The sequence below is a fragment of the Mixophyes fleayi genome, chromosome 6 (assembly GCF_038048845.1).
Source record: "Mixophyes fleayi isolate aMixFle1 chromosome 6, aMixFle1.hap1, whole genome shotgun sequence".
NCBI classification, from domain to species: Eukaryota; Metazoa; Chordata; class Amphibia; order Anura; family Limnodynastidae; genus Mixophyes; species Mixophyes fleayi.
Window position 1 is genome coordinate 108,318,278 of NC_134407.1, and position 12,131 is coordinate 108,330,408.

Sequence of the window (12,131 nt, forward strand, 5' to 3'; positions counted from 1 at the left end):
GTCATGATGTATTGACTCAATCTTGAAGGTGAAGTGGGTAGCAAAATCGACAGCAGAGAGCGTGGAGGGGAGTGGGAGAGGTCGAGGGGAGAGGAAGGAGTTGAAGGTGGCATAAAGCCGATGGAGGTTGGAGGTTTGAGAAGAAGCGAGAGCCTTAAAGAAAGATTGTTTAGAGAGCGATAGGGCCGATCTGTAATACTCAAGCATGAACTTGAAGTGAAGGAAGTCAGCATGAGTACGTGACCTTCTCCAGAGCCGTTCTGCGGGAGCATTTTTGAAAATAGCGGGTAAGTTTTGAGTGCCACGGTTGAGGCAGGGACCGACGAAGCTTGATGGTGACGGCCGGGGCGAGAGATTCAAGTGCAGTGGTAAGAGTGTGATTGTAAAAGGAGACAGCCTCATTGGGCCAGGAAAGAGTGGTGATGGGGAGACCAGCGAGCCCAGGTAGGAGGAAAATATGATAGGATCAACTGTGTCAAGATTACGCCTGGTGAGAGTAACCTTGGGAGATGGGGATGGTGAGAGGGGTGGAAAGATGCTAAAAGAGAGGAGATGGTGGTCCGAGAGAGGAAAAGGTGAATTAATGAGGTCGGAGACAGTACCGAGGTGTGAAAAAAACAGATCATGGGAGTGGCCACTTCGGTGGGAGGGAGAGGAGGTCCATTGAGAGAGACCAAGGGAGGAGGAGAGAAAGTGAGGGAGCCAGGTGGAAAAGTGATCAAGGAACTGAGAGACAGGACCAGGAGGATGGTAGATAACAGCAACATGGAGGTGGACTGGGTGGAATAGGCGTACAGAATGTACCTCAAAGGAGGAAAAAGAGAGGGAGGGTTCATGGGGAAGAAACCAATAAGAGCAGCAGGGGGAGAGAAGTATGCCGACACCCCCACCTTGCCGGTCCCCAGTTCTGGGTGTGTGGGAGAAGGACAAGCCCCCAAAAGAGAGAGCAGCAGGAGAGGTAGTGTCCTCAGGGGATAGCCAGGTTTCAGTGATGGCAAGTAGGTTGAAGGAGCTAGAGATAAATGAATTAATTTAGTTTATTTCATCCATTTATTTGACTCTCACAGGAGACCCTTTGAGAGTATACCCAACACTCTTACCCTAAACTTTTATTTCAGGATCTCACTAGTACGTTTAATTCTCTGTAATGTATGTCCCCCTTAGTACAACCACACTGTCTGTCTGTGGATATCAGTCAGGTTACCATAAAAGAGAGTCACAATTCTGCAAACCATTTTTTTCTACATAACATATACCTTTGGAACGTGGAGTTAACCTTTTGAATGCCCTGAACCCATATATGTAATACATTATCTAGAAGAATACAAGGTACAATAAAATATGTTACATCAATAAAGAATTTTTCCAACTATTGTTCCTCATGCCTAGCATTCCCATCTGTCCGAGGCATGTCTTATATCTTATATGACATTTAAACACTAAATTTTCACCGATAGCATCATCCTATGTCTGTTAACATAATCTTATCTACGTTTTCCTTCAGTATTTTTCGCTAAATACACTCCAAAAACATCAATAGGTTTTTCATCAACACTTGTGGGGCGGGCTTTTCTCTGTTCATTACATCCTGTCTCCCAATACTCAAGTTTCTTTATATGTGAAACGGTGATCGGCCTGCCGAATATTGGGACTTCAAACTAAGGGACCGAGCTCTATTACCTTTACCCTACTGGCCTCCCACCCCATAATTCGAGTACCTCAGAAATATTTAGTGGAAAGAGAACTTGTCCTACATAATTTTGTCTCTGGGGCACGTGAGAGCACATCCAGCAACCAGTTTGGTCTAAAACCTTACCTATTAAAGAATGATAATCATTCTCATGGATGCTGACTCAAGTCCAAATTATTACTGGACTGGCATCACTGGATGCACCTCTCTTCAACTAAGGGGTCATAGAACTTACAGACACAATACTCCTCAGACAATAGGCCCTCACACTGTCTCCGAGCTCCAAGGTTGGCAAAACTTGTCTTTACCCCTGAATTGAATAGTGTAATTGGCTGGACCAATTGTGCTACCAACTTCTCCTTCATCTCCACCTCCCCAGTATCACTACCTTAACCAGTCTCCATCACCTGTTCACCATTGAAAGAATTGATTGACCTAGAAAGAGAATAAGGATGAGAGAAAAACTGGAAAGGGAAACACAGGAAAACCGGTGTTCCATTATAGGCTAGCAGTCTATGCAAAATCCTGGCAGAGATTCACGAGTGTCGTTCTCAGCTGTAATTTTAACCTTCTCCGGGTGTTGATTCCTCTGCAGTGGGTGGAATGGTCCAAGTGTCTCTCGGCTACTCCTAGGGATGTGATGCTGGTTGTTAACACTTCCTACCTGTCTGTCAAACCACTTGAGCGTAGAAAATTACAGTCCATAACATATACTCCCAGTCCGACATCATAACATTTAGTGTAACATATCAGGAGACAGTGTTTCGAACGGCCTTTGTTGCTGTCTCACTACTTGCTTTTCTTTGCCAGATCTTGAACAGTCTCTCCATTATGATCTTATCTCCGGAAAAGTCAAAAGTATTTTAAAAGGTGACAGGTTAAGAGGCAGCTTAGTGTTATGATCTGCCTTGTTTCCTTGTGTGCATTTTTGTTATGATCTGCCCTGTTTCTTTGTGTGCATTTTACCCTGTGTTATGATTTGCCTTGTTACCCTGTGTGCACACATCTGTGATTCTCCAGAGGAGCTGCTGTCCAGCCATTCCTCTATCAGGGGTTAACTAGCACTGCTAATTGATTATCCTCACCTGTCTTTGGCCTATATATGCCTGCTTATTCCTGAATCCTTGGCTGGTCATTGATGTTCCTAGCCTGCTCATGTGTCTCTCTGTTCCTGGATTACCTGCATGTTTCTGGCTGCTACTAAAAACTGGTTTCAGTTAAGTCAACTGCTGCATTTCTTTATTATTTACTGCTTGTTTGCCAAGATCTGGAAATCCATTGTTCCATTCAGCCTGAACTGTTACTGTTTATTTTGCCTTACCTGGATTATACTTATCTGCAATAAACAGTTTAAAATGTTTATATCACGTGTCTGGCTCCATGGCTGTAATTAAGGAAGTGGTTTTGAACAGAACCCTAACACTTAGGAGTAATTCTGATAGTAGGGAGGACTGGTGGCCAAAGCTTCCGAGTATGACACAGAAATATTAGAAACATTTGAATGAACCCTTACCCTAGATTACATCAGTACAACAGTATATATTTGAGAATACTGCAAGGTGGCAGTTGGATGAAGTTGATTTGTTTTACCTGGAAAAAGTCCATCAGTAGGAGGGGTAAGGGATGGCTCTATTGGTTTCTCTTCCCGGCATTTTCCTTTCTCAAGTAAGACAGGACATTGCCTTCCTACTAGCTTGAAAAGAAAAGTCTGGTGCACACCAGTATGCTCTTAAGAGCTTGCACATACCTTCTTTACCCAGACGAGTCAGACCATGTGCTGCCTCAGCTAGGCCTGGAAGATATACTCTGGGAGCAACAAGCCTACCTCGTCCATCTCTCCAGAATCCAGAGGACTCCTGACCAAATCATTTCACCTTCCAGACCGCTTTAACCTGTAGGGAACACAAACCCTACATTTTAAGTAATTCTTGTGTGTTTGCAATTTAGAGAAAAAACAAAAAACGTTAATTTGTCAGTTGTCATATTTAAACCTGTTGCCAGCATCATCCAACCTTTTATTAAAGTCATGTGTGTAGGCTTTAAATTAAATGATAGTTACTTCATTTGGTAACAGTGTCACTGTCACAAGTCCTTCGTGTAATGTGAGTGCGCTACTCATGTACTGCTATTGTCATAAAAGTTCCTCAGTCACCGCAACGTCGCCCCCTATCCTAGAAAAGTACTCAAAACTAGTATATATCAACTGATTTACCCTGTGCCAACTCACATGCCATTCTTGATCCCACAGGTTCAGCTACCTGGCTAAGCAAGGAGGGCAAAGTTTTTGCAGTACCTTCGTCATTTATAACAATAGGACAGCAATGAATAATAATAACAAAATTATTTGCAGAACAATTGAAAAGCAGAAAGCAGAAAATGAGATTTACAGCAAGAAGACAATTGGATTTAGCACTACAGGGAATGAGCTATCTACTATTTCACTATTCACTAATCCCCTTGACTCTTAAATAATCTATGACCCTTCCCCCATTCTTATTAAATTTAACAGGGCGTTACATCACCCATCCAATCCTGTGTCGTGTCTATCATTAGTTTGCAAGGAACCCGGTATCTCTTATAACTATACACCCTGTGATGGACTTGTGACTATAATAGAGAAATGCAAAATTAATCCTTGTGATGCATACTCTGTATCTCCCATGTGTGTCTTCATGGAATACATAAAAAACAACATTAGAAGCAGAGTAAATACACACTTCATTTTAAATAATAAATCTCAGCCAAATAAGTTATCATAAGCCACTCTAGAAGAGGAAAGTGTGTTACAATGAACCAATGTTAACTTGTCATTTAAGGGAAAATTTGTATTTCTGCTGCAATCCCCATAGTTAAGAAATATATTTCTCACTGGCTGTCCTAAACAAAGTTTAGTTAGTATCAGAAAACAAGCAAAACATTTTCATTTCTTTACTTTCAATCCTTATCATCAACCAAAAACAGAAAAAAAAAAAACTCAACAGAATACAACAAAAATAATCTCAGACTGTATACATTCATTAGTGGCAGCTGTTTCTTATGTAAAATCATTCCCTGACAACTGTTATCTCTAGTCTTTGTATTGTTCTAACTCTATATAGCCGCATTGCACCCAGGGTCAATTAGTTAAAACCATTTGTCTCTATACAATGGATATCTCTCACCTACTAATAGCACATACATGTGAAACTTTTTTTTTTTTTTTTTACGATTTTTGAAACTAAACCATTGAAGGTACACAACAAATTTATTTTACTAATAACACATGATACACTTAATTAATCTGACTGCACATTAGTAAATATCCATATAAGGTGAGGAATGTCACTTTACATATTGTGCTTGTCAATGAATGGAATAGAAGCATCTCTCCAGACTGTTTGAAAAACTGGTCTCACTAGATTCAATTGCTGCTTCTTTTGTTTTCTTGCCTATGTTGCACTAACTCTACTTCTATTGCAGGGGTTTTTTCCTAGATTCAATCACTGTCCCTTCTATTGCAGGACTTTGATACAAACATAAAAGAGAAATTCATAGAAATCACTCATCTTCCTTTGAACACACTTAATACAGAATATACTAATTACATTTGCTATTTGTATAAGTTTTTTTCTTTTTTTTGGTTTATACTTTCCCTGTATGTGCTTTATTCTCTTCGCTTCGCTACCTTCCGCTGCGCGCGCACTGTCCTGCCACATGCTCCCTTACTGTTGCCACAGTTTAAACAGTCAGCATAACTCTCAGTTTTCTTAAATAATATTTATATTTAACCGTACTCTTGTTCACCATTACCAACCATGGGAAAGGGTTTTACACATTCATCGGTCATCTTGACCCACTGATCACAGTATGGCATTGCATGCTTACCTTTATTGTATGCCACTGTATACTTACCTTACAGTCTCTAAAAACAAACACAGACCATATTGTGCCTACTTTGAACTGTACGCCGGTCATATCGACCATCTCACAAGTTTTTTTAGTGCCCATGTGGAAACGAAATTTGTGGTGGCCATGGAGGAATTCTGTAAGCTGCGTCCACTCACTTCTTCTGAACTGGGTACAACTTAGCACCTCATACGATGCCAAGCGTACACAACGAGGACCCCTAACACAGATGCTGGGAGAACAAAAATATCAACCTTGCAATATCCTGCCTTTCCAGCATATGTGTTCGAATAATTTAGAACTGAGAGAACTGAATTAGAGATGAGCGCACTCGGATTTCGTGAATCCAAGCCCACCCGAACGTTTCCGATCCGAGCCGGATCCGAGACAGATCTGGGTATTGGCGCCAAATGAAAACCTGAAACCGAGGCTCGGAGTCATAATCCCGCTGTCGGATCTCGCGATACTCGGATCCTATAAATTCCCCGCTAGTCGCCGCCATCTTCACTCGGGCATTGATCAGGGTAGAGGGAGGGTGTGTTAGGTGGTCCTCTGTCCTGGCAGATCTCGTGCTGTTTAGTTCTGTGCTGTGCTGTGCTGTGCTGTGTTCTGCAGTATCAGTCCAGTGGTGCAGTGTGCTGTGCTCTGTCAATTTTGAGTTCAGTGGTGCTGCTGGGTCCTGTGCTGTGTCCTGTTCAGTCCAGTGGTGCTGTGTCCTGTGCTCTGTCCTTCTAAGGGCATAGTTATTTCCCCATTATTCCCCATTTTCAAAAAAATTAAAAAAAGTTATAAAAAAAAAATACAAAAAAAAAAAAAAAAAAAAAATTAATTACAACAAAATTTGCAAAACCAATCCTGCAGTATAAGTCCATTGGTACTGCAATATTACAAAGTTCACTGATTCTGCAGTATAAGTCCAGTGGTAATCTCCTGTGCCGCATATAATTTTTAAAGGTTTTGCCGAGTGTGTGTGGCTTAGGGGTACGCTCTCTCGTGCTACATATAATGTAAAACAAAAATTTGGAGGATAAAGCTGCGAGGAAAAAGCTCAGTTTTCCTAAAAGACCCGCTGGCGGGGATGCTGATAACATCTGGTCTGGACCAGGGGCGGATCTAGAAAACTGGTGTACCCGGGGCGATTTAGGGGGGGGGGGGGCGATTTAGGCCCCGCCTCTTTCTAACATCTTAGGCTGCAGACGGCTGCATACTATGTGCAGGTCCGTCCAGCCGTGACAGGCAGGGACAGTGTGCTGCCCGGCTGCTCTGATTGTGTTTTAAAACACAATCAGAGCAGCCGGGCAGCACACTGTCCCTGCCTGTCACGGCTGGACGGACCTGCACATACTGTGCAGCCGTCGGCAGCAAGTGTCTGCTAGGGGGGGCCGATCCGCCACTGGTCCGGACTGAAGGACCTGCCAACCATTGCAGACATGTCTACTGTCGCTGCATTGGATGCTGTCTTAATTGAATAAATGGTGGAGGATTATTTTTCTGACACCATCCAAATAGACATGTCAGACAGTCCATATTGTTACTGGCAGGAAAAAAGGCAGTTTGGAAGCCCCTGTACAAACTGGCTCTATTTTACCTGAGTTGTCCCCCCTCCAGTGTGTACTCGGAATGAGTTTTTAGTGCAGCAGGGAACCTGGTCAGTGAGCGGCGAAGGAGGTTGCTTCCTCACAACGTTGAAAAAATGATGTTTATAAAAATGAATAATTAATTCCTCAATGAAGTACAGCACTGCCCTCCAGATAGTACAGAGGGACCTATGGTTGTGGAGTCCAGCGGGGACGTGTGAGGAGGAGTCCAGGTACAATGTGTGAGGAGGAGGAAGTACACACTGTAGGGGGAGAGGAATCAGAGGTTGAGGATGAGGACGACATCTTTCCTCAGTAGAGCCTGTTTAGTTTGTACAGGGAGATATGAATTGTTTTTTTGGTGTGGGGGCCCAAACAAACCAATCATTTCAGCCACAGTTGTTTGGTAGGCCCTGTTGCTGAAATGATTGGTTTGTTAAAGTGTGCATGTCCTATTTCAACAACATAAGGGTGGATGGGAGGGCCCAAGGACAATTCCATCTTGCAACTCTTTTTTTGGCATTATGTGACCATTCAACAGTCGTTTGCCATGTTCAAAAAGTAAAACAAAATGTTAACAAATTCAAAAAATTAAACTAAAAGTAAAATGCCCTGTCATAATTTAAAACAAGAGGTATTGATGTGCTAGAACTACTGTAGTGTTTATATGTTATAAACACTACACTTGGAAGTTGGAGGAGGTATTGTGGCCCCGGTACCAAATTTAGTACCGGGGCCACTCCACTATGCAGTCCAGATAGAGGTGTATCAGATATTAAACAACGTTGACTGTTGCTGCAAAATTTTTAAATAATATTGTGGGGAACACTACACTATGCAGTCCATAAACTTTTTTGGTAGCATTCAGACCTGTGGAGGGTTTTTTAATTATATTGTGGCCCCGGTAAAAAATTGTGTACCGGGGCCACCCCACTACGCAGTCAAGAAACTTTTTTTTTGGAATTCAGACCAGTGGAGGGTTTTTTAATTATATTGTAGGGACCACTCCTCTACGCAGATCAGATACAATTTTTGGTGTAATTAAGACCAGTTGATGGTTTTCTTATTATATTGTAGGGACCACTCCTCTACGCAGTCCAGATACAATTTTTCGTGTAATTAAGACCAGTTGGTGCCGGTTTTATTATTATATTGTGGTGACCACTCCTCTACGCAGTCCAGGTACAATTTTTGGTGGGATTCAGACTATTTGAGGGTTTTTAAATTATATTGTGGTGACCACTCCTCTACGCAGTCCAGGTACAATTTTTGGTGTAATTAAGACCAGTTGATGGTTTTCTTATTATATTGTAGGGACCACTCCTCTACGCAGTCCAGATACAATTTTTGGTGTAATTAAGACCAGTTGATGGTTTTCTTATTATATTGTTGGGACCACTCCTCTACGCAGTCCAGATACAATTTTTGATGTAATTAAGACAAATTGGTGCCGGTTTTATTATTATATTGTGGGGACCACTCCTCTAGGCAGTCCAGGTACAATTTTTGGTGGGATTCAGACTATTTGAGGGTTTTTAAAATATATTGTGGTGACCACTCCTCTACGCAGTCCAGGTACAATTTTTGGTGTAAATAAGACCAGTTGATGGTTTTCCTATTATATTGTAGGGACCACTCCTCTATGCAATCCAGATACAATTTTTGGTGTAATTAAGACCAGTTGATGGTTTTCTTATTATATTGTAGGGACCACTCCTCTACGCAGTCCAGATACAATTTTTGGTGTAATTAAGACCAGTTGATGGTTTTCTTATTATATTGTGGGGACCACTCCTCTACGTAGTCCAGGTACAATTTTTGGTGTAATTAAGACCATTTGATGGTTTTCTTATTATATTTTGGGGACCACTCCACTACGCAGTCCAGAAAGATACCTTGTTGCAACGTTTTGGACTAATAACAATATTGTGAGGTGTTCAGAATACACTGTAAATTAGTGGAAATGATTGTTATTGAATGTTATTGAGGTAATAATAGCGTAGGAGTGAAAATAAGCCCAAAAACTTGATTTTTTTATGCTTTTTTCAAAAAAATTCCGAATTTAAAACCTTAAATCCGAACCAAAACCTTTTGGCAGGTGTTTTGCGAAACAAATCCGAACCCAAAACCTCAAGCAAATCCGAATTCAAAACACAAAACACGAGACTCCAAAAGTCGCCGGTGCACATCCCCAAACTGAATATTGAAGAATATTAGCCTTTCCAGCAAATTTCCTCTCCACCATCCACAATTTCACAATCACGTGCGTATGCCACACATGCGGTCCGATCGCACAGCCTGCAGGTATTAATTATCTGCAAACTTATGCAATTACAATTGGGATTATGACGAAAACCCTGTTTTCGTATCACTGTATACCACGTATATATATCATGACGTCAATATACCCTGTCTTCTCAACAGAACGTCTCAGAAGTCAGTTTTTATACCATGTTTCCTCAACAGAATCTTTGCCTTAAGCAATACTTTCACAATCACACAATTCACATACACCTTTGCAGAAAAATACTTTCCCAAATGGTAGTATTAACTTCTCAGAGGTTTTAACAATTATTTTCACTATAAAATACAACAGGACTATCTATCAATACAACTGTTTAAACATGTGGCAATACAGGAAAACATATGCGTATACCAAGCAAATAAATCACATTTAAGATGACATGAAAAAGAAACAATTTATCTTTCTTGTCTTCACTAGCACCTCATAGATTGCACAAAGCAGATATTCGGTTTGGCAATATTCATGAAATAAAGGCATAGAACTATTTGCGTTCTCAACCGTATATGACGCGTATCCCACTCTTTGCTGGTAAACCAAAATCCGTAGGTTTTGCAAATCCTTGAGCAGTGTAGTATCTTATCGAGCCCCCATATTATTAAGTTTGCTTAATCGCTTACCGATAAACATTGTCCAATGCAATTATTGTGGTTTCAACGCACATAGATATTTAATTGAAAAATATAGCATGATTTACAGCAAGCCATCATAATGCATAAAAGATAATACAATGAAGCATGAAAGTTTAAAACCGAATACATTACATTTTCTCCTGGGCCCAGGTCCATGTAGTTCAGCAGCAGGAAGATAGAGGACAACGGCCCAGGGAAGCTTGCTTATATGCAGCTTCAGTTTACAGAAAAACACTGATGATGTCACTAGGTACACAGATAACACTTAGAGAGATCTTAATTGTTCCAGTTGTCTGCTGGTCATAGGTCAGTTTATTTGATCTTCAGCAAAGGGTGGGGTGCAACTTCTTGTCACGAGGCGCGACAGTCCGTGGCTCACTTTCTCCTCCAGCGTCCCGGCTGTTGCCATAGTAATTTCCGGTTCCCCTCGTTTTGACCGTTGCCAAGAAGCAGAGCCGGATTTAGACCTCATAGGGCCCTAGGCAGGATACTGTTTTTGGGTCCCCTCCCTGAAACAATCCATAGCACTATATTTTTTTCTGCCTACCATATACCCCTATAGTTACGTAGAAGTGAAAGCATGTGCCGCCGCATGCTTACCATATACCCCTATAGTTATGTAGATATGAAAGCATGTGCCGCCGCGCAAAGGAGGTGAGGGCGTGGCTTGCATCTTTGGGGGCGTACCTAACATGTGAAAAGAGCAAGGCCACCCTGCTGCAGAAAAAGGCACCCCTAAATAATTACCAAGCAGTCCCGTTTTTTTAAGTAGTTGGGTCAAAACAACTTAATAAATATTGAAGTCAGGGCAGAAATACTTACTTAAGTTGTTTGCAAAAATAATACGCATAAATCCAAGTATGTGCTCTTGTCACTTTTGTCCCTCTATCATCACACTGTGCCCCTTCATTGTCACTTTTGCCCCTTCACAATATCACATGTGCCCTTTCACCATCACCTCTGTGCCCATCACCATCACCACCTCTGTGCCAATCACCATCACCACCTCTGTGCCAATCACCATCACCACCTCTGTGCCCATCACCACCTCTGTGCCCTTCACCATCACCACTTCTGTGCCAATCACCATCACCACCTCTGTGCCTCTTCACCATCACCACCTCTGTGCCCTTCACCATCACCACCTCTGTGCCCTTCACCACCTCTGTGCCCATCACCATCACCAATGCTGTGCCCCTTCACCATCACCACCTCTGTGCCCTTCACCATCACCACCTCTGTGCCAATCACTATCACCAATTCTGTGCCCCTTCACCATCACCACCTCTGTGCCCTTCACCATCACCACTTCTGTGCCAATCACCATCACCACTTCTGTGCCAATCACCATCTCTGTGCCCTTCACATGACCACCTCTGTGCCCATCACCACCTCTGTGCCCATCACCATCACCACCTCTGTGCCCATCACCATCACCACCTCTGTCCCTCCGTTGTTTTACTTACCTTTCTATTGCCTTTCTTCTCCGGCGCGCTGCTCCTCCTCTGTCAGTCCAGAATTAAAAAAAAAAAAAAAAAAAAAGAGTCACGTGATCGCTCGTCGGGTCCCTGCAGCCTCTCTTCCTCTCTCTCTATCACTGAGACACTGAGAGGAGAAGAGGCTGCCGGGACCCGATTCGCGGCACCCCCTCTCCCCTGCACGAGTCGCGGGGCGAGTCGGTGCCGATTTTTTTTTTAAATTGCTCCTGTCCCCCCCAGCTGTGCCCCCCGAGAGCCGCTAGGCCCTAGGCAGGTGCCTAGGTTGCCTAGCGGTAAATCCGGCCCTGCCAAGAAGACGGCCGGGACGCTTTCTGAATCAGCGCTGAGTCCTGGCAACGCTGACAGCCGGAGGCGCGAGCAGAGTAAAAGAAACAGCCTGCGGGCTAATTAATTACTCTAGAATTAATTAGGCAGTTCCTGTGGATAATTGATTGGCTCCCTTCAGTATTTAAGGCTTAGCCTCCCTGCCGGTTATAATGTTCTGTTATCAGTCTACTTCACTTTAGGACCCCTTTATTAATTTAAAATGTTTCATTTTTCATCTAA